The 24877-nt window shown below is 39.1% G+C and overlaps 1 protein-coding gene across 1 annotated transcript in view; it reads right to left on the reverse strand.

Moving 5' to 3' along the window:
- Positions 1 to 22743, reverse strand: part of LOC125376941 (carbohydrate sulfotransferase 11-like) — a 43441-nt gene extending 20698 nt beyond the window's left edge. The window contains exon 1 of the mRNA XM_048389537.1: positions 22657 to 22743. The gene's annotated coding sequence lies outside the window, so the exon portion shown is untranslated. The remainder of the gene's footprint in view (positions 1 to 22656) is intronic.
- Positions 22744 to 24877: the final 2134 nt, after the last annotated feature.

Below are 24877 nucleotides of genomic sequence, written 5' to 3' on the forward strand. Positions count from 1 at the left end.
AGTAATATATGTTTTATGTGTCCCGATTGAGTTAATTGTGACACTCAACCCATTGGGGTGTATATATGCACACGAAACTACCGTCAAACACACGTGAATACACGTATATTTTTTACATGGTACATTGATTTATACCATCTACAAACTACCATCTGATCTTAAGCTGTCGCCATCGCTTTCATCCTTTAAGGCTCATCTGAAAACACACCTTTTCAGACAACACTATTAACTCACTTTCATCAGCATTATTTGCTAAAACTATGTAGCGCCATGAGCATTAACTTGGTGACCGGACTTATTTTTATTATTATTAATTTTCTTATTATTATATTCTTTGCAATAATAAGAATAATAATTGTTTTGTGCACTTTTGCACACATTAATTTGTATGATGATCCTCTTGTGAAGCATGTCAAGACTGATGATGAAATCAGGCCATGCTTATAATTCGAGGAGATCGCAGAAGTTATTTTCGCTAAATCACGCTGAGATATATGATATTGGTTGATTCACGTCTTTTAACGACATGTTTTAGCAGAGGAGTATTGCGTCTAAGTAAAGTGAACGTCCGTCGTTGGTCATGTCGAAACATAATATTGTCACGCTGTCATACAAACAGAAAATGCTGACGATGCGTACAATTCACTTCATTTTGGTTACATTAGCGCCTATGGAGAAGGACAATCCAAGGACTATCAACATCACCCATATTGATGAGCAGATACACCGGTATAAGGTTACCCCTAACGTATGTCAAATAAAAATAGTGTGTCTATATTTTCATTGTTTACAACATATAACATCTCATGGTCAACCTACACTTAATACATAGAGAAGCTTACCCATGATTACTAAAAGAACGACCAACCTATAATCTGCAAAAGTGTTAGGAAACTAAGACGTTGTATATAATAATTCCACAGGCATTCCACAGTCTTCTAAAACGAGCCAAGGATGTGGGACATAATCGCAATGTCGGTGTTGTACTGCTGGACGGTGCGGAAATGAGTGTCAACAAGTCGGCCCAGGCTCAGTTTTTTAAGGAGAGGCTTTCTGAACGACCACTGCATCGAGTTTATGTACAGTGTGTTGAGAAGATCAGCAATCCTGCAGAGTCCTTCGCTTGGATGAAGTCGTCTGGCCTGAGAAGTGAAATTGAAGGCTTTCTGTTTGCTGCTCAGGACCAGTCACTTCCTACTCGAAACTGTCAATGTTTGATTTTGCATCAAAATGTAAATATGAAATGTAGATAATGCAATGACTTTAATGAGACTGTCCAACACATTGTCAGTGGATGGCACAAACCCAGTATCTTAGACGACATGATGGTGTAGCTGAATCATTCTATTACCGTCTTCGACGGTGCTTGTGATTTAGGAACAGAGGTCCACCCATGGTACCACCCGGAATATGCAGAGGGCGTCATGGAAAATGATAAATACAAACGTCTTTGGAATACACCCATTTACAGCCTCAGACATATCCAGGCCAACAAACCTGATCTTGTCCCTTTTGATAAATCCAATGAAATCATTTATATCATTGAATTTTCTGTCCCTTTTGACACTAATGTGATTGACAAGATTGAGGAAAAACATGGCAAATAAGCGGACCTCGCTTTCGAAATGCCACGCTTGCACCCCAAATTCCAAGTTGTCTGACTCTCCATTGTTTTCGGTGCCTTAGGTTTGGTACCTCCCAATTTGTTGACTGACATTGGGAGAGTACCCGGGTTTGCTACCAGGGATACAGGCCTTCTGACAATCTGGGTGATGCAGAAGGCCCTGAGCTGATGATGAGCCAAACCCTCTTTGCTGCATTTTTTATTTTAATCTTTATTTTAATTTTAATCAGTCCTGTTGTTGAAAAGATTCTCAAATCGTATTTTATCCTCCACCATGGGGCTACTTTGAAAGGAATGTGAACCACTCTAATAACCCTCCCTCTGAGAGTAACGTAATATATGTGTATCCTACAAAGTAGCTATTCCTACGATGCGTACCTTTTGTTCCCGTCACACTAGTGCCTCTCTAGATCAGCATACTCAATTCTGGCATACATTCGCGTTGATTCAATCGCGTTTTAAATATTTGATATCGGTGACACCAAATACACATTAGTAGCTGTGGCACCATGGGGATGTTACTAATCACGCGATCTCACAACTGAAATACACATAATTGCCAAGGCTTTGGTGATATTCATATTCGTTTCCCTTTCACAATACAAAGGGGGGCACGGGTGGCCCAGTCGTCTAAGGCGCCGCGATTCGCTGTGCAGAGTTGCGTCCGTTAGGCACGCCAGAAACCTTTGATTGTGGGTCCGAATCCTGGTTCGCCCCGATTATGTTTCTAGGTTTGTCAGCACCATACCCGTGCTCGTGGGTTTCACCGAAGTGGTAAACGTCTAGGACCTGCATCACTTCGGGCTTTCCTCCCACATTAAGCTGACACGCCGTGATATGACTGGAATACTGTTAAAAGCGGCGTTAAACCAGACTCACTCACTCACTCACTCACTCACTCACAATACAAAATATAAAAAAGCAAAAAGAAAAATTTAAAAACCGACACAATCACAAATGAGGACACTAATTAAAGGGTTCCATAACATGCAAAGTGTGGCAGGTCTTTATTTTAAAACCCGTTGGTCTTTTTGCTGGTTTGAATGATATATAAAATGGTTCTTTTGTACCAGTTGGTAAACGGCTGAGACCTGCATCACTTCGGGCTTTCCTCCCACATTAAGCTTGTACGCCGCGATATTACTGAAATGCTGTTAATAGCGGCGACAAACCCAACTCACTCACTCACTTTGTACCAGTGTTCCCCAGAATTTATCATTTCAAGTTGTAGTTAATTCAGATATAATTCGAGTAGATCGCAGAAGTTATTTTCGCTAAATCACGCTGATATTTATGCTATTGGTTGATTCACGTCTTATTTACGACATGTTTTAGCAAAGGAGTATTGCGTCTAAGTAAAGAGAACGTCCGTCGTTGGTCATGTCGAAACATAATATTGTCACGCTGTCATACAAACAGAAAATGCTGACGATGCGTACAATTCACTTCATTTTGGTTACATTAATTAGCGCCTATGGAGAAACTACTTGCATCCCGGAAATGCTGTCAAAATTGAAATGAGGATATAAGGTAAGGTACGATGAGGTGATATTGGGTTTAGCGTCGCGTCCAAGATTATTGCACTTATATAGCGACGTGCATGCACGTATGTGTGTGGCTGCTTGTACTTGTCCGGGCTGATGCTGACTTATAGTGATAACACACTGAGATACCATGCTGCAGTTTAACATGAATACTCCTCTCAGACACAGTATACTGACTCCGAGCCGACCAGTTCTTGTTTTAGCCCCTTAATGCCGAGCGCCAGACAGGGTAACAATAAGTAACATCTTTTAACGTCTTTTGGTATGACGCGGCCGGGGATCGAACCCCGGACCTTCCGCTCTTCCGGAGGTGGTATGAGGATATAAGGGTAAAGGCGGGTCAAAACTGACCATTCCAGCGAATGGACACAGAGGTCTGACCTTTTGAAACCAAGCATAATATTCATCAAACCATACATATTTAATTGTTAATTACCACAGACAGGGTAAGACGGAATGATGCAAATCTCTTTTTCAAGGACAATCATCACCGATATTGATGAGCGGCTGCACCAGTATAACTTTACCCCTAACGTATGTCAAATGAAACATAGTGCGTCATTATTTTCATTATGTATAGACCCGTGAAGATTCCGGGGTAGAATAGGTCTTCAGCAACCCATGCTTGCCGTAAAAGGTGACTATGCTTGTCGTAAAAGGCGACTAACGGGGATCGGGTGGTCAGGCTCGATGACTTGGCTGATGCATGTCATCGATCCCAATTGCGTGGATCGATGCTCATGATGTCAACCACTGGATTGTCTGGTCCAGACTCGATTATTTACAAACCGCCGTCATATAGCTGGAATATTGCTGAGTGCGGCGTTAAACAACAAACCAACCAACCAATATTTACAACACATAATATATCATGGTCAACCTACACTTAATACAAAGAGAAGCCTACCCATAATTACTAAAAGAAAGATCAACCTAAAATCTGCAAAAGTGTTAGGAAACTAAGACGTTGTATATAATAATCGATACATGTAGCAGGCACGGTTTGATCACATACATCAGTATTGCTTAGAATTTAGCCTGTTTTGTACATTTGTGCCTGAAGCTAACGTTGATGTGGTGGTTGATCAGGGCCATCGCCATATCGCCCTGAGATATTCACGCGATATCTCGACAAAGCGAAAGTACCACTCGATAATACGATAACACAACCCGACATGGCGATAAAACTACATTACAAGGTGATAACACGAGACGGCATGATGATAACACTTTTAAACGGCGATAGAGAGAAATGGCGATGTAGCGATAAGGTCACGCGACAGGCGATATAGCGAAACTGCGATATCGCGATGTAGCGATGAAGCGATATCTTCATTTGTTATATCTGCGCATACTTATGTGTGTTATGTGATGTGTGTGTGTGTGATGTTTGTGTGTGTGAGTGTGTGTGTGATGTGTGTGTGAGTGTGTGATGTGTGTGTGTGTGATGTGTGTGATTCAACATGCTAATTTGAAAATTCAACAAAACGTGCTGACTCATCATTGTATTTGTGTTTTCAGAGCAGGTATTCCGCTCATTGTGTAAATGGTGTGCAGAAAACGTCCCGGGACAGTGATGTCGATTTTGTCCTTGATTTCCCCAAGGGCTAACTCCTCGTCAATTTGCGAACTGACATCTGGTGTTGGAATCCGGCGTGAGTTACTCTTAAGCTTACTCCCGATCCAGTAACCTCTCTGTATGCCTACCATCCTGGAGAACTATCATCAGTCATGAAGAGCAAAGAAACAAGATTGAAGAAAAAACAAGAACGTCTCCCATGCCAACCTTTCTGAGGGAAACAAACGTTACTACACAAGACCAAAGACGTATACACGCCTCTCCCACAGCCATCATCATGCAGACCCTGCACAATACAGAAACTGCCTCAACGGCACCTACAAAATGGGCACTGTGTACAAGATAACTCATTAAGACTTTATAATTTCTGGGTACTTACATATACTCAATTCAGGATATATGATGTATGACTGTTGATAAATGCAAACAGGTATGTTTGATGAAAGCAAGTATATTATTGCCTAATTGTGTCTAGTTAAAATATTCCCGCTCATGGATGCTTGGTGATGTTCTGGTCTCAGAGGCTGCAGAACAACTGGCATCAAAAACTTGAGCAGCAAACATACCCACGCCATACAATAGTATCTGGGAAAATCAATTCCAGTCATTTACAGAAAATATATATCCAAGTTTAGGCTTTCAGACCGCATGTTATCAATTGAAACTGGAAGATACCAAGGCTTACATTTGTCCGAAAGAATGTTAGGTATGTCCTCCAGAAATAGAGGATGACTTTCATTTTGTTCTTAAATGTCCATTGTATGATAACCCGAGGAAGCTGTATATAACGCATATATTGGAAAAAACCCTATGTATTTAAACTTGTACAGTTATTTTCAATTACCAATGAAAAGCAGGTGTCTTGGCAAATTTCATTATAGAGCATGTCAGCTAAGAAATAACGAGTTATAGTCTTGTATATTCTCCATAGTTAATCTCCAATCAACTGTGTCAACTGTTAAAACATGTAATCAATTGTACTGAAAAGCTGTAGTGAGTGAGTGAGTATGGTTTGACGCCGCTTTTAGTAATATTCCAGCAAGATCACGGCGGGGGACACCAGAAATGGGCTTCACACATTGTACCCATGTCGGGAATCGAACCCGGGTCTTGGGCGTGACGAGCGAACGCTTTAACCACTAGGCTACCCGACCGCCCCTGAAAAGCTGTAATGCTTAAGGTCGATAAGGAATAAAATTAAATTGACACACTCTGTTTCATATGACTTTCGTTAGGGATTACCTTATACTGGCTCAACTGCTAATCAATATGGGTGATGTTGATTGTCTGGCTATTAATCCTTGGACAGTGTGAGTGAGTGAGTTAAAATGTAACGTCGCATCCACATTATTTCAACCATATAGCGACGAGAGCAAGTTAATATGTTTACAATTGAGTCATTTTTGTAAAGTTATGTTTAAAAAACAATTTATAAAACATATTTGAGCATAGCAATATCATGTATACAGTTTTAAAACATCAGTCACCAGTAACCAAAGCTTGGCCACCTCGCTGGGGATCATGGGGACTTACAGTACCTCGGCTTCCTGCATGATACCCCAGCTGGATTTACGTCATCACTTTAGCTACTGGTGGCTGTGCATACTACTAGCCAATATTAAAAAAAACAACCTCAGCAATGAGTTGGCGTAAAAACACTGGTTGATGATAGTTACATCGATTATGGTAGGACTTACGTGTCACATAGGAGGACAATAATTTTACGGTACTTTAACCTCCTGGACAGAGCTTTCAATAATGTCAGTTGGTGATAGCATCACATCAAAGTTTGAAACAAGCAATAAATTATTCACATACATATTTAAAATTTCAGACCAATTTCTTTCAAGTAATTTATGACGGGATGCCCGCTGACAAGGTAAAAGAGATCTTTCAGATTTACGCTTTGATAATGTGAATCCCTTGCGATTGCAAAGCCCACACAAGTCAAGCAATATATGCTTGACCGTGAACCTTTCATCACAAGGGATACACTTAGGAGGTTCGTCCTCATCTGTCTTTGAGAGACTTACATAAACCTTATGGCCAGCTTGGAACTAGTTACAGACAGTCCAGTCCCCCCCCCCCCCCCCCCCCCCCCCCACACACACACACACACACACCCCGTCTGTGGTGTTTAACAATTAAAGGTCAGACCTCTGTATCTAATCGCTGGAATGATCAGTTTTGACCCCGCTTTTAACCTTTTGTCCTTAGGCTCTCATGTAACCAAAATGAAGTAAATTGTGCGCTTCGTCAGCAAAGTCAATTTTCTGTTTGTACGACAGCGCGGCAAAACTATGTAGCGACATGACCAACGACGGACGTCATCTTTACTTGGACGCTTCTGCACTGCTACGTCATTTCGCTTATAAGGCGTGAATCTACCATATCATATATCTCAGCGTGATTTAGCGAAAATAATTCCTTGACACTTAGATTAAAATCTGACTAAACAACTTGAAATGATACATTCTAGGGAGCATTGATCGAATACAACCAAATATATATCATTCAAACACGCAAAGAGGCCTACACGTTTTAACCTAAAGACCTGCCACACTTTGCACATCATGCAACCCTTTAATTAGTGTCCTCATTTGAGACTGTGTCGGTTTTTTAATTTATCTTAGTGCTTTTCTCAGTGCTTGTTTTCAGTTTGTATTGTGAAAGGGAAACGAATGTGAATATCACCAACGCCTTGGCAATTTTATCTATTTCAGTTGTGATTAATAACATCCCCATGGTGCCACATCTACTAATGTGTATTTGGTGTCACCGATATCAGCGCTAATGTATGCCAGAAATGAGTATGCTGATCTAGATAGGCTCTACTGTGACGGGAACAAAAGGTAAACGTCGTAGGCTCCTATCGGAATAGCCAATTGATGTAGGTTTAGATGGTAAGTTGTCCACATTAGCGTATCCCATGCTGAATTGTAATATACATGTCAATAAATATAGCGACATAACCCTTTCCATATCCAATAGAAATCTCAGAAAGCAGAGTCGATTGTACCATTCCGACTATATCATAAGCATGTGTTTATGAATCACTATCAAATAGTGATGATACCAGGTGTACGCGAAAAGATGAACGTATCCCGCCCCACCTGTGTCACCCTTCACAAACACATGCAAAGGCAAGTCAATTGTTCACCTGAAAAACACGGGAACATGTGGTACAAGTCAAAATAAGGAATTGCGTCAGACATCATTTTGCGTCAAATTTGGATATGACCTCCACAATGTCTACCATTAAACTCTTTGAACGCTTTAATGAAATCTTGATTTTTGTAATCTTGATCAGAGAAAACTCACACATAAGTGTAACGCTATTTTTCAGGGCATTATCATTTGGAGAAGCCCGAGGTCTTCCATAACTGCCCGATGAAGTGTGATCACTCCAGAGTGATCAAAGCCTAGGCTCAAGTCACTTTGAGCCGGGTGGTGAGGTGAGGTGAAATGGGGTTTAACGTCGCGTCCAAGATTATTGCACTTATATAGTGACGTGCATGTACGTGTGTGTGTTTGTGTGGCTGCTTGTACTAGTCCGGACTGATGCCGATTTATAGTGCTAGCTCACTGAGATACCATGCCGCAGTTTAACATGAATACACCACTCAGACACAGTATACTGACTCCGAGCCGACCAGTCCTTGTTTTAGCCCCTTAATGCCGAGCGCCAGACAGGGTAACAACAAGTACAATCTTTTAACGTCTTTTTGTATGACGCGGCCCGGGATCGAACCCTGGAACCTCCGCTCTCCGGGCGGACGCTCTACCACAAGACCACGGAGGCGGTCCTTGATCAGAGAAAACTCACACATAAGTGTAACGCTATTTTTCAGGGCATTATCATTTGGAGAAGCCCGAGGTCTTCCATAACTGCCCGATGAAGTGTGATCACTCTAGAGTGATCAAAGCCTAGGCTCAAGTCACTTTGAGCCGGGGATTGAGATAGGTCTCTTACACCGCAAGGCCTGCAAGCTGATTTGGTATTACCACCAGTCGGGTAGGAGAACGTACGCGTTTCATTAGTTGTGGGGGACCTGTTTTGTATTTATAATTTTTTTGTATGGGTAAAGTACTGTCGGAAATGCTAGAAAACTGCTTTTTGCCTGTTAAAAAGGGATATAATTAATATTTCACAGACTGGTGTTATTGAAATATCGAATAACTACCGATCGCCCGACATGTGGTTTGAAGTATTTCAGTCACAAGGAGTCCTATCGACAAATTCGAACGAAAACAGGAAGTTCACATTTATGGCAATGTCCAATGATGGCAGTCTGAAACGGACTATAGAAATATGCGCACGTGACTCCGGTACAATGATGATAATGCAGTCTTCATAAAACATCTACTCCACACACACAAATCATTTTGAGAAAATCCTAGATGTGCATCTTCTAAAATGACAAAATGACGCTGCGTTTTTTTTGTCTACGGTATGATAAGAAAACAGGGGTGGTCTCAAAAACAAAACTGGGACGTACAAGGATATTAGACAGCTTGATACAGGGTGATTAGGCGTATAGTGTACAAGCTTTATGAGCAGAAGGTAACCCTGACTTGTAGTAGTATTTGGGAGGAATTAAAGATTCAATTAATGTTTCCCGGACTGCACTATTGCTCTCCAAGAGATGGGATTTCGATACACTGCGCGTGGCGATGACCAAACACTTTTCAGGGGAAAATATTCCATCCTGTCTATGAGGTCATATTATATTATCTCCGAACCATTCATAACTATCACAGTCAGGGCGTCCAGATAATTTACCTTGGTGAATCATTCCACTGACTACATGTGGCTATTGGCAGATGGACAAAAAGCACCCATGGTACCATCAGGTAAAGGTAATCGTGTCATTGTTTTGCACGCTGCAACCCATGATATGGGGCTTATTGAGAAATTATAAGAGGTGATGTGTTCATAGACTGGTTGGAATTTCAGCTATTGCCCATTTTAAACAACGTCAGTGTGATTGTCATGGATAACGCCAGTTAATATAACGTCCGGGTATCAGATACTGTCGCCCAAACCATGAGTAGTCTGAAGGCGACCACACAGGAATATATGACATTGTCGAATTTAGACCATATGAAACGAAAGTTCAAATCATGGAGAAAATTCGGCTGAATAAGAAACCAGTAAAGTACAAGACATATGTGCTGGCGGCACATCACGGTTACGTTGTCTTACGTACACGACCTGTTGTGCCGATCTTGGCTAAGTGTAACGGGTTCGTAGCAAGACGTAACACAACATTCAAAAGTACAGATTTATATACATCACCAGCGGAGATAAATGCTACCTCAAGAAACCATCTGTAGAACAACAAATACTTCTGGATTCCAAAACCGCAACCTTCCAATACTCATCCCGTTTCATAGCTCTTAACTAGTCCATCAAGTTCCCAAGCAAATATAATGCAGTACATATCCTAAATTGCTACCTCATCAACGCATGTCAATTAAGTACAATAACAGCAATATTTTGAGACCACCCCCAACTCGGTGACATTTGCACCTGGGAGAATGCACCGAACTGTGTGAGGTCATTACCTCAGGTTATAGGCCATTTCATACATGCATGACAACACACGAATATTTTCTAAGTTTATCATAATGTTACCTGTAAAAGTACATTGTGAGGTAGGACATACTAGATTAGGGCAATGCGCGTTATTTTGATGTATGCTCAGTGTTCTCTGTTGTATGCCTACAGTGTTTTCTGTTGTATTCCCACCGTGTTTTCTATTAAATTCCTAGTTTCCAAAAGTTGTTACTGTTACTTTCCTGACGTGTATTCTGTTGTATTTCTACTGTGTTTTCTGTCGTATTCCTCTATTGTTTTTCTGTTGTATTCCTACGGTGCTTTCTGTTGAATGCCTTCAATGTTTTCTGTTGTATTTCTACTTTGTTTTCTGTTGTATCTCTACGGCGTTTTCTGATGTATTTCTACGGTGTTTTCTATCGTATATTTTATATTCCACATGTTTGTACTGCAGTCATATTTCAGTTAGATAACCACATGTAGAATATAAATTACTCAAAAAACATATTATTGATGAGAAGTGGTAGTCAAGTAAACTGTGGTGACTAGGATATATGTATCTGTTGTATTCCTACATTGTTTTATTGTTGTATTTCTACGGTGTTTTCTGTTGTGTTCCTTCAGTGTTTTCTGTTGTATTCCTTCAGTGTTTTCTGTTGTGTTCCTTCAGTGTTTTTCTGTTGTATTTCTACGGTGTTTTCTGTTGTGTTCCTTCAGTGTTTTCTGTTGTATTCCTTCAGTGTTTTCTGTTGTGTTCCTTCAGTGTTTTCTGTTGTATTCCTTCAGTGTTTTTCTGTTGTGTTCCTTCAGTTTTTTCTGTTGTATTCCTTCAGTGTTTTCTGTTGTGTTCCTTCAGTGTTTTTCTGTTGTATTCCTTCAGTGTTTTCTGTTGTATTCCTTCAGTGTTTTCTGTTGTGTTCCTTCAGTGTTTTTCTGTTGTATTCCTTCAGTGTTTTCTGTTGTGTTCCTTCAGTGTTTTCTGTTGTATTCCTTCAGTGTTTTTCTGTTGTATTCCTTCAGTGTTTTTCTGTTGTGTTCCTTCAGTGTTTTCTGTTGTATTCCTTCAGTGTTTTTCTGTTGTGTTCCTTCAGTGTTTTCTGTTGTATTCCTTCAGTGTTTTCTGTTGTATTCCTTCAGTGTTTTCTGTTGTGTTCCTTCAGTGTTTTCTGTTGTATTCTTTCAGTGTTTTCTGTTGTATTCCTTCAGTGTTTTTCTGTTGTGTTCCTTCAGTGTTTTCTGTTGTATTCCTTCAGTGTTTTTCTGTTGTGTTCCTTCAGTGTTTTCTGTTGTATTCCTTCAGTGTTTTCTGTTGTATTCCTTCAGTGTTTTCTGTTGTGTTCCTTCAGTGTTTTCTGTTGTATTCCTTCAGTGTTTTCTGTTGCGTTCCTTCAGTGTTTTCTGTTGTATTCCTTCAGTGTTTTTCTGTTGTGTTCCTCCGGTTTTTTTCTGTTGTATTCCTTCAGTGTTTTCTGTTGTATTCCTTCAGCGTTTTTCTGTTGTGTTCCTTCAGTGTTTTCTGTTGTATTCCTTCAGTGTTTTTCTGTTGTGTTCCTTCAGTGTTTTCTGTTGTATTCCTTCAGTGTTTTCTGTAGTATTCCTTCGGTGTTTTCTGTTGTGTTCCTTCAGTGTTTTCTGTTGTATTCCTTCAGTGTTTTCTGTTGTATTCCTACGGTGTTTTCAGTAATATTCCTAGTTTCCTACGTTGTTTTCAGTTGTATTTCTACGATGTTTTCAGTTGTATTTCTACGATGTTTTCAGTTGTATTTCTACGATGTTTTCAGTTGTATTTCTACGATGTTTTCTGTTGTATTTCTACGATGTTTTCAGTTGAATTTCTACAATGTTTTCAGTTGTATTTCTACGATGTTTTCTGTTGTATTCCTAGTTTCCTACAACATTACCAAGATGAGAATTGCCTTCAAATGTCTTGATATAACGCACAAATAATCACTGCTTTCCCTTGGCGAAATATCTCATTGACAATGACCAGTTTCTAAAAGGCAACCGTTTGGTTGGGTGCCTCATTTACGATGCCTGCCAATATGATTGTAAACCCGGTGCAATAGAATGCAATTGTCAATTTGATAACAACGTGTAGATTGTGTTTATACACCTACCTAAAGTTCAAATAGTTTGAATCCGAATACGGTTTAAAGGACAACTCAAAATATAAAGTAAATATTTCAACTTTTAAATGCTCACATTTATCGGTCTGTCATGTAGTTATAGATTCTGCTCAGAAGCGGAATATGTGAATTAAGACTTTTGATGAATATTCCTAAAATACATTGCCTTGTCTTCTGAAGAATCTCTTTGTGTATTAATACATCGTCATAACTACATGTGTTATACTGTGTAATACTGTGTTATGCTGTGTTATACTGTAGTATACTGTGTTATACTGTGGTATACTGTGGTATACTGTGTTATACTGTGTAATACTGTGGTATACTGTGTTATACTGTGTTATACTGTGTAATACTGTGTTATACTGTGGTATACTGTGTTATACTGTGTTATACTGTGTAATACTGTGTTATACTGTGTTATACTGTGTAATACTGAGTTATACTGTGTAATACTGTGTAATACTGTGTTATACTGTGTTATACTGTGTTATACTGTGTTATACTGTGTAATACTGTGGTATACTGTGTAATACTGTGTTATACTGTGTAATACTGAGTTATACTGTGTAATACTGTGTTATACTGTGTAATACTGTGTAATACTGTGTTATACTGTGTTATACTGTGTTATACTGTGTTATACTGTGTAATACTGTGTTATACTGTGTTATACTGTGTTATACTGTGTAATACTGTGTTATACTGTGTTATACTGTGTTATACTGTGGTATACTGTGGTATACTGTGTTATACTGTGTTATACTGTAGTATACTGTGTTATACTGTGGTATACTGTGGTATACTGTGTTATACTGTGTAATACTGTGGTATACTGTGTTATACTGTGTAATACTGTGTTATACTGTGGTATACTGTGTTATACTGTGTTATACTGTGTAATACTGTGTTATACTGTGTTATACTGTGTAATACTGAGTTATACTGTGTAATACTGTGTAATACTGTGTTATACTGTGTTATACTGTGTTATACTGTGTTATACTGTGTAATACTGTGGTATACTGTGTAATACTGTGTTATACTGTGTAATACTGAGTTATACTGTGTAATACTGTGTTATACTGTGTTATACTGTAGTATACTGTGGTATACAGTGGTATACTGTGTTATACTGTCGTATACTGTGTTATACTGTGGTATACTGTGTTATACTGTGTTATACTGCGTTATACTGTGTTATACTTTGGTATACTGTGTTATACTGTGGTATACTGTGTTATACTGCGTTATTCTGTGGTATACTGTGGTATACTGTGTTATACTGTGGTATACTGTGTTGTACTGTGGTATACTGTGGTATACTGTGTTATACTGTGGTATACTGTGTTATACTGTGTTATTCAGTGGTATACTGTGGTATACTGTGTTATATTGTGGTATACTGTGTTATACTGTGTTATACTGTGGTATACTGTGTTATACTGTGGTATACTGCGTTATACTGTGGTATACTGTGTTATACTGTGGTATACTGTGTTATACTGTGTTATACTGTGGTATACTATGGTATACTACCAGGTCTCAGGCATGGGCATACTGCCACGCCAGATGTAACAGAGGAATGCATTATTTGGTTACTACACACTCGACCCATATGTTGCCATTGACTGGGTGTGATAATGGAGGCACACGAACGAATCTATCGTAATCAAAATATAAAGTTACGCATATTGATTCGGGTTATGGTCATATTATAAAGACACACCATCTTGATTGCATAAAACATATACCGTATTCGACGTCATAAGCGCCCCGCTCTAATAAGCGTCGACGGCGATATTTGCTTATATATTGGCTAGTGAACAATACCAATTAGCACCCCTTCCGATTGATCAATGTACACAACACTTATTTATTCGCGTATAATACGCACCCGTGTGTTATATGCACCCTTAATTATGGGCAAATAAATTCTGGAAAAATGTATCTCTCGTATATAAACATTTCAGGCTGTCCGCGTAAACCACAAAATTTATCTTTCAACTCTGTTTTATTTCACCAAAATAATATTCTAATAAGAGCCCCCTATTTCTAATTTTGAGAGTGCCCGGGGCACTTATTACGTCGAATACGGTACTTGTTTTTGGCACAGACAGATTAGAGTTTCTAACATAACATTGGCGTTTCCTCAGACCAGTTAGTAAAGGCCCAGGTGAAAAATGTAGATGTAGATCAAAATAATTTCTATTCCTGAATAACTTGTTGAGATATTACTTGTAGCTAAACCCTAATTTTGTACAAATTCCTTTAGCTACATGGCGGATGTTTCTAAATATTTGAGGCAAGGCAATCAAACAATGAAGTGCAAGAGCAGGAAGAGCTGATATGAAGAGATAGGACAGTTATTGGTCTATCAGTATTTCGAGGGTGGCTATTGTTAATGACCTTGACTACTGCCACATGTTCACAATCGACTGTAATAATAGTGGTTATTGTTATTGATGCAATAAATCAATAATATAAACTTATATAATATTAACTGTCACGATTGGATAAATGTGCAAATGAAATTACCTAGCGGAAACTACTTTCAGTAAGCTCCAATCTCATTAAAATCAGATCTTAGTTCTCGCTACCGCTAAACAAAGATCTGAGGACATCCCATTAGGGGTCACGTCACAACGACCTTTCATCCGACCAATCAGAGCGTCGCTTACCAGATCATGAAAGTGACAGTCGGAATATGATTTCTAATCATGTAACCTCGAAAACTTTAACACCGGGTATTCCGAACGATAGTTACGGGCTTAACGACTGAATCCATACAATCTGGACCATCTATTAGCCATTCCAGAATGTTCTTTTGTTCAGGTTTCAATTTTTTTATCGAGAATTTGTCAAAATGTTTGGAGTGTAGTCGCCAATTTGAAATTAGTGTCGTAAAGCACGAGAAAGCTGCCTTCTGATTGGCCAATGTCGACTTCTTGTCAGTCATTCCATTTGTCGGTCAAACTTCGCGCAAGGTCGGTCTGACGTGACCAGTAATGGGATGTCCTCAGATCTTTGTTTAGCGGTAGCGAGAACTAAGGTCAACGTGTGTTTCAACGTGTGTTTATTCATGTATGGGAGGCCATAGGCCCATGTACATTTCAGTTATATATAGTAATATACAATTGAGACAATTTACATTGCAAACAATCTTAAGGGTATAATATTAGGACTTGGTACGTAATAATAGGGCTTCCTTCACATACTTAGCTACATTTCTGAGTATACAGTCATTTTTGCTATTTAAGAGTTTACTAAAAGTCTTAATACATGGATTGTTATAGAATCTTAGAGGAATATACTTTTGTCTTATTGTTGCGTAAAACGGGCAGACAAACACAAAATGGACTTCGTCCTCAATAGAACCATTGTTACATAGCCGACAAAAGCGTTGTGAAGAATCAATATCCTCTCTTCTGCCCAGATTACTCCGTATAGGCAATTCACTTAATCACAACAGGCACATCATACGTCTATGGTCTCTATTTCTGAAAGCTGTAACATAATATTCCATATCCAATAATATCTTGACGTGTGAATAATACCTTAATTTACGAGACTCATAAATTTTCATCTGTATACTCTGTTTGTTGCAATCCAACAAACGTTGTCTAAATAGCTGCAAGAAACACTTAACATCACCAATATTCTGTTCGTACCACACATTACCAAATCCATATATGTCGAGTAAATATTTAACATGAGTTGCCCAAGTAATTCTACCACATTCATCCAGCTTCTTCATTAACAAATAACACTGTCGGGGATATCTTTCATCATTCATTCTAATCTGTTTACACCAGTATTTAACACACTTCATATGATAATCCACATGCAAACCATTTCTTCCACATTCAACTAATATTGCCGTACTTGATACATATTTACCAACTCCTAAAACAAATTTACAAAACTTAGTATGAAAAGTTTCGACAATTTGACTACCTTTGCAGCCCCAGATCTCAGCACCATAAAGAAGAATGGGCTTTATCTTAATATCAAACAATTTAAATAAAATGTTAACTGGCATATTTACAAAGTGAAATTGCAATTGTTTAATGGCAAACAAAGCCTTATTGGCTTTTATCTTGAGAGTATCAATGCATTTAGTCCAAGACAATCTATTTGAAAGCAGAACACCCAGATAACTATAGTAAGTACTTACATTTATACGTTTATCATTCAAAAACCATCGTTCATCATACCTTAAAGTACCACCTCTTCTGAAAACCAAAATTTCGGTTTTAGACATGTTAATTTCAAATCCCCACTTTTTACAAAAATTGGATAAAATATCAATTTTTCTTTGCAGACCTACTACTGTGTCATCAAAAATACACAAATCATCTGCATATAGTAAAAGTAATATGTCCATAAACTCCTCTCCAATAAAAATCCCTCGCATATCACTACTTTCTATCATTGACTGTAATTCATGGATAAACATCGTGAACAGAAAAGGACTCAACACGCAGCCCTGTCTTACACCACTCAGTGATTCGAAATAATCTAAAAGAGAGTTATTTGATGTCCTGACAGCACACTGAATCTTAAAGTATAGATCCTTCACCACCAATAAACGACCATGTATTCCGTTTTTCATTAATGAATACCACAAGAGATTTCGGTTAATCGAATCGAATGCTTTACGGAAATCAACAAACAAACAATAAAATCTACCCCGACGTTTAGAGAGATATTTTTGTGCTAAACATTGTAATGTAAATATATTATCAATTGTACTGTATCCGCTTCGGAATCCTGCCTGAGATTCACGGATTGTATCATAAACGTCGGCAAAGGTCTTTAGTCTATTATTTAATACTGTTGTCATCAACTTTCCAAATACATCCATCAGCGTTATTCCTCTATAATTATTGACATCATTTATATTATCTTTCTTATGCAGGGGAACTACTATACCCTTTGCCCACTCGTAAGGGAATACACCACTTTGCATAATCCTATTAAAAACTATAGTTAAGTATGATATGATTGAAGAACCACAACATTTCACCATTTCCGGTAGAATTCTATCCGGTCCAGCCGATTTACCCAGTTTCAAGTTATGTATAGCTGATGATACTTCTTCTTCAGTTATATCAGCATTAAGGAGATTAATCATAACATTATCATTACAGTAATTGCACTCATTAATATCATGATTGTTCATAAAAGTTTCTGCCTCATCTAGATTGTCCTCATCCACAAGTATATCAGTTAAATTAAACACATGCTGGAAATATTCGGTCCACTGCATATTGGTAATACCTGGGTTCCCTGTCACAGAAGGTGAAGAAATAATATTGTTGATGCGTCTCCAGAAGGATTTACCACTTTTACTATTATTGACCAGATCATTTATACAATGTTCATCATGCTTCAATCTCTTCTGTCTACACATTCCTCTTTATTTATTCTTAATTACAACATATTCCTTCAAAAGTTCCTTACTTCCTGAGATTCTGAATAGCTCAAGTTAATTAAACTTTTGTCTTTTTAATTTCATACACTCATCATCGTACCAATTCTTACTATCCTTAGTCCGGCAAACAGTACTATACTTCTTTTTTAAAAGACCACAAGACTCAGCACAAATATGAAATACATCAACCAAAGTTTCTACCGCAGACTCGATATTAAGTGGAACCTGGTCTCTGTCACTATCTAATACATAAGGTGATAACATATCAGCGACAGACAGCCGAAAAGTTTCAAGATCTGATTTTAATGAGAGTAAGTTCTGTCGATAGATGTGAGGTGTACGTCCTCAAAATGGATTGCGTAATGTTCCACAAATAATCGGATTGTGGTTTCCCAATGTGTGACCATGAGTCCTTATGCAGACAGCCATGACTGCGCATCATTTGGCATCATATCATAGAGAGAGCGCTTCACCCTGGCTTTAAATTCCTTAGCAGTAACTATAGTAAATTTCAACATTTCTTAAGCTTCGTTTATTGAACCATGACATAATACAATAAAGAGATTATTACCCACGTTTACTTCCTCATCGTAAATATCACATACCAGCAAGGATAACGCTGCTGTGCATCACTGACTATCACATACTGTGTATATTCCCTGTGTGATTTCAGGCATTATTGAAGTGTATTCTGTATTTCAGCATGGTAATCAAGCATTATTAAAGAGTATTTTCTCCGTGCGAAGCAGGCATTATTGAAGTCAAATATGTTCATTCGCCGAATATATCCGATACTTTTGTAGAGAAGTGCATTATGTATTTCCCAAGTGTCAATCAAACATTATTGATGTGTATTATGTGTGTTCCTAGTGTGAATCAAGCATTATTGAAGTGAATTATGTATGTTCCTAGTGTGAATCAAGCATTATTGAAGTGCATTAAATATTTCTCCTCTGCGAATCAAGCATTATTGAAGTGTAATATGTATATACCCTTTCTGAATCAAGCATTTTGGAAGTTTTTTATGTATTTACCCCTCATGAAGCAAGTTTTGTCACAAATTTTGTTCACATCCAAAGGACCTGCCACAGGTGTTTCATGTGCAAAACTCAAAACATTCGATATGAATTTGGAACAACAATTTGATGGAAAATCTTCAATTCATTATCAGCAGGTACGTCTGGCGGCCTCCATTTCCTCATTAAAATGCTATCCTTGAAATAATAACCACCCTGAACCATGTCAGCTTCAAGAGAGTGCCTCGTTTGCAAGAACTTTGAGTTCTGGGTCTGGCCCCTGCAACTAACTGCTCCCTACCCAGAACTGGTTCCTCAACAGAATGTTTAGTACTCTCGCCCGACGATTTAGACAGGTCAAGAGAATGACCCATAACATTGCCAACCAAATCATTTCCCCAAAGAACTTTGCCTAGCCATAGCCTGAGTAACAACGCATGAAGAACAAATAGATGGAATTTCTTTTTCAAGATGTTTAGTACTATCCGAAGAGCTTGTCTCAAGACACACAACAGGATCAGCCAAACATCTTCCCCTTGCCAAACCATTTCCAATGAGCAATGAGCAAGTCTACAGGTAGAGTTTCTACAACCCCCACCTTGGCCAACGAAGGCACTAAATCTGTCCTCAAATTCACAAAATGGATACCAACAACCAGATAAATCCTCTAACAAGACTCCCGATATGGCTGAAATAATGCCGATGTGACGTTAAATTTTAACTCACTCACTCTAACAAGACCCCCGAGTTCGCTGATGACTGATGAGAAAGTGGCAAAATAGAACACCGGTATTCCCCGAAACAGTGATGGGCCTGTTACCTTTAGCTGACACAAACACTAACAACAGCCTATAATAACTGGTCTACAAAAACTCCTCCTTTTGCCGAACCCCAAAAGGCTGTGGCCAAAGTAGCAGTCTGGTGTAACTGATCCACACTGCTTAAAATCCCCAAGCCAACCCAGCTGCCTCAAACTATCAAAATCACCACTGACCTCCTTTGAAGTACACCACCTATCAAATATAGTTTCTTTCTCTCTTGCAAATTCAACAAAAATATACTCTGCAAATAAAGAAACGCAAAGGTGATTTAGATCTATATTTTGTATATCATATAAAAAATCAACAGATGGTAATCAAAATTGGCACATATCATTCTCATTGATGTTGGTTCGATATGGCACAATATATTTTAAAGGTGAAGGCCCACAATTATTGTTTGGCCTAAAGTGACAGGCATCAACGGAAGCAATAAGATTCCACATTGTGGTCTAGGGTATGTTCTTCCACTTTTCCTGCAGTGCTTGCGTCACCTGGCGGAGGTTTTGTGGTTGTTGCTGACGTGCTCGCAGTCGTTGATCCAGTGCATCCCATAAATGTTCGATTGGGTTTAAATCTGGACATCTGGAGGGCCATGACAGGCCAGGCGCTGTCTTGTTGGAAAATGACGTCCGCTTGTTTCATAATGGGAAGGGCGAGTGGCCGAAGAATTTCATATCCATGTGACGTTGTGCCGCTCAATTCCCTTGAACAGGCACACAGTCTGTTCTGTCAATGTAAGAGATGGCTGCCCACATCATTACTCTACCAATATCAAATCTGTCCACGTCCTGTACGCAGATGCGTGCCTAACGTTCCCCGCAACACCTGTAAACACGACGTCTAACATCCTAACGGCGAAGCATACAACGTTACTCGTCTTGTTTTCGCTGTTCACTAGCTGTAAGATTGTGATGGCATGCAAATGAAAACTCAACGTTTTTTAGCCCAACAAGTGATGTTGTTTTGTTTGAAGACAAAAACCAGTATTTCTTATTGACAAGTTTTAAATGCAGTTATAATGTAACAGGCTTGACACTTTACAGATCCCTTGGTATCTACAGTGTATATTGCCATTTTAAGGGTGGGAAAGTATAAACATAGATAGTGGCATAAATGTACCCACTTATTCAATATGTGACAATTATTCTTTTGGAAAATAATAATCAAGTTCAGTGCACATAAATATGAGAAACAATGATTGATTTTGATATGTTCCATGAACTTAATGAACATACATTTTGTTTTTGTGTTTTTTGTCGTCAGGATATAATGTTACAATACGATTCTTTTCAGCAAAGTTTTTTCCCTTGCTTTTACCTGGGAGAGGGAAACTTCATATCGGTTTTTGGATCGTTAGTGCAAAGACAGAACCATGGTTGGGTTTTGATAATTATATAACACAACAAGGTCAGTGTCAGGAGAATAGAATAGTGTTCAAGGTCATCCAAAGACAAATGGTCTAGTGGTAGAGCGTCCGCCCGGCTCGGAGAGCGGAAGGTGTGGGGTTCGATCCCCGGCCGCGTCATACCAAAAGACGTTAAAAGATGGTACTTGTTGTTACCCTGTCTTGCGTTCGGCATCAAGGGCTAAAACAAGGACTGGTCGGCTCGGAGCCTGAGTGGGGTATTCATGTTAAACTGCGGCATGGTATATCAGTGAGCTAGCACTGTAAATCGGCATTAGTCGGGACTAGTACAAGCACACACACACACACACACACACACACACACACACACACACACACACACACACACACACGTGCATGCACGTCGCTATTAAGTGCAATAATCTTGAACGCGACGTTAAACCCAATTTCACCTCACCTCACCTCACTAATTGCGTGGATCGATGCTCATGATGTCAATCACTGGATTGTCTGGTCCAGACTCGATTATTTACAGACCGTCGTCATGTAGCTGGAATATTGCTAAGTGCGGCGTTAAACAACGAACGAACGAACGAACGAACGAAATGGTTAACGAGTAATGAGTACATAAATGATATGTTTTACATGAATTAGTTTAATGAGGGCAATTCTAAGGTCAACTTCATTAAACTGGAAGTCCATGTAGCTTTCTTGTATAGGTAATGAGAGATTTGAAGTCATGTCAATAATGTTTGTCCTCATAATATCGGGTGCAAAATGAAGGAAATGGTATCGCACTGGCGGTAAGGTGTCGGCTTCTGTTTCTTATCATCTTGCTATGACCAAAAGTAAACGTTTGGTGTAGTGTTGTCTGTCCCTGTCCTTTTGAACTTTTTCTCCGAAAAAACCCTTAAAGTACTAGCATGTAATTTCGTGAAGATATTTGGCACGATACACGACTCCTCAAATTTGTTTTTAGTATTAAAATGTCCAAATTAGACATATTATCAATAGAAGGGTGACAAATCGACAATATCAGTCGTCTCATCAACCAGAATACCCATGGACAAGGAGACGCAGCAGGGAAGCTTCAAGATAAACATTTTGCTGGCCATGGGTACAATACCAAATGAAGGTACCCGGGCTGATTCAAAATGGGAGGGGGCACGGGTGGCCCAGTCGTCTAAGGAGCCGCGATTCGCTGTGCAGAGTTGCGTCCCTTGGGCAAGTCAGAAACCGACGTTTGTGGGTTCGAATCCCGGTTCGCCCCGATTATGTTTCTAGGTTTGTCAGCACCATACCCTGTGGTCGTGGGTTTCTCGTCTGAGTGGTAAACGTCTGAGACCTGCATCACTTCGGGATTTCCTCCCATTAAGCTGACACGCTGCGATGTACAATGTAACTGTAATATTGTTAAAAGCGGCGTTAAACCCAACTTACTCACTCAAACTGGGAAGGTCCGGTAAGTGGAAACCTATCCTTTTAAGATGTAATAGGTAAAGGGTCGCCTGGTTGATCATATATTTAGAAGCTGGTGTATTATCTAGGATCTAGGATTCGAATACTATAGGACCAAATCTTACCTATATGCTCTTGGACCTTGGTGACAATCCTTTGATATTCCTCCACTGTATAACCGACATATACTGAAGTCAGCGTTGTTCTCTTGAAGAAAGTCTATTTGTTCTGGCAGACCTGGATACCAGTTGATACAACAGCCGCTGGTGTAACACTATCGACTGATTGACTCGTTTTGCTAACACACGTGTGTCGTGTAACCGCCAATAACTGACAAGGATTTTTAAGCATTATTGCATTTGCCTGAACTTATTAGTAATATTAGATATCACACTAGCCATTGAAATTAAGTCGAATTCCACAGCACTCACATATCAGAAGTAAACGAAACTAGTATTGTAAGAATAATTAGTTCATAAAATATACCCATATATTGAAAAGAAAAACGTGATTTGATATTACGCTTACCTTGTTCGAGGATGTATCCTTTATAATTAAGATGTGTTTGTTTGATTGTTGTATTACGTCGAGTCTGGACCAGACAATCTCGTGATTGATATTGTGAGCCACGTTGTGAGCAACGAGCCTGGCCACTCAATCCATTTGGTTTGTTTTGCCTCATACAACCAGCATAAGAACTGATAACCATACGTTACCAAATAACACTGGAACAGTAGTTCAAGTCTGGAACGATTATGTTGACAATGCAGTTCTCAGTGGAGACGCGAGGCTCCCTCCTAGCACCGAAATCTGAAGTAAAGAATCCTTCACAATTTATCAATTTATTGCTAAAACATGTTCATGCTGTAAAGGGGTGCACGGGTGGCCCTGTCGTCTAGGGCGCCGCGATTCGCTGTGCAGAGTTGCGTCCCTTAGGCACGCCAGAAACCTATTATTGTGGGTTCGAATCCCGGTTCGCCCCGATTATGTTTCTAGGTTTGTCAGCACCATACCCGTGCTCGTGGGTTTCACCGAAGTGGTAAACGTCTAAGACCTGCATCCCTTCGGGCTTTCCTCCCACATTAAGCTGACACCCCGCGATATAACTGTAATACTGTTAAAAGCGGCGTTAAACCCAACTCACTCACTCACTCTTAATGTTATACACTTCTTAACTGTGTGCCTTGTCTTTGTTTTTGGTTTCACACTGAAGTAACCCCTGGGTGTTCGTCTCGAGAAATATAAACTGTTCTTTTCTGATTATGAACAGGAAGCTGTCATAGTAACAGTCGTAATGTATCTGAGTGTGGCGTTTAACAACAAACATGTCACGAAGCCAGAAATGTCAACTTTTTCAGGTCATGAGATATGGTAAACATGTATTTTGACAAGAAACGCCAATTTTCCATGTAGTAAATATATCTTTGATAATCTTCATGACATTACTCTCAGAAATGTCGTCGAGGCAGACTGAAATTATTATGTGCTATATTGTTATGTGTTATAGTTATATGAAAATAATAATCGATATTTCACTCCAGTAAAATTACCATTTTATGTCGGAAAAACCTTCAGTGACGGTAGGACATGGGTTATAAAGAAACTATATAATACATAGAACATCTGGCTTCGGGACATTCATGAACTTGATGAGGATACTATTTGAGAAGACACACTTTTTTAAGAAACGTCTCAATATTTGAATACCATATGGTCCTTTTACGAAACATCGCTTAATTTCCAGGCGAGATCAATGTTACTTAGAACGCTATAGCTCCGCCCGATCCGCGAACACAATGGAAAGAGCACAGCAGGGCAAGATGTCTGCTTTGATCATTAGATATAGGTAGAGAGAAGTATATACAGTAAACTACGTTTATAACGAACACGCGTATAACGAACGGACCGATATAACCGATTTGTCGAGTGCAAAAAACAATCCGATATCATTAGAAAAGGACTTGAAAATGAGAATCTGTTTTTAAAGTGTAGATCCTCCATAGATCCTCAAGGTCATCCATGTAAAGGAGGTGTGTAAGGGGTGTTAGGGATCTGTGCTGAGGAGGTCCCGGGTGATAACCTTCCTTACCGCTAAGCAAAAAGCTTAAAGGATTTAATGACAAACAGAAAAGCAAAGGACTAAAAGAATCGCCCTGAAATATTCCTCTTCTAATTAAGATGGATTCCGAAGTCACCAGCTGCCCCTGCGAATACATCTCAAGTTGAGTTGAACAGAAATTCATTAAAGACTTTAGTAAAACAAGTAGTCGCTCGGGGAGGTCAATACATGAACATTCCAGTGACATTAAAATCCATTCGTGAGGTACATAACATAAAGTTTTCTTC

Source organism: Haliotis rufescens, unplaced genomic scaffold, assembly GCF_023055435.1.
Source record: "Haliotis rufescens isolate VD_foot unplaced genomic scaffold, xgHalRufe1.0.p SCAF_8, whole genome shotgun sequence".
NCBI lineage: Eukaryota > Metazoa > Mollusca > Gastropoda > Lepetellida > Haliotidae > Haliotis > Haliotis rufescens.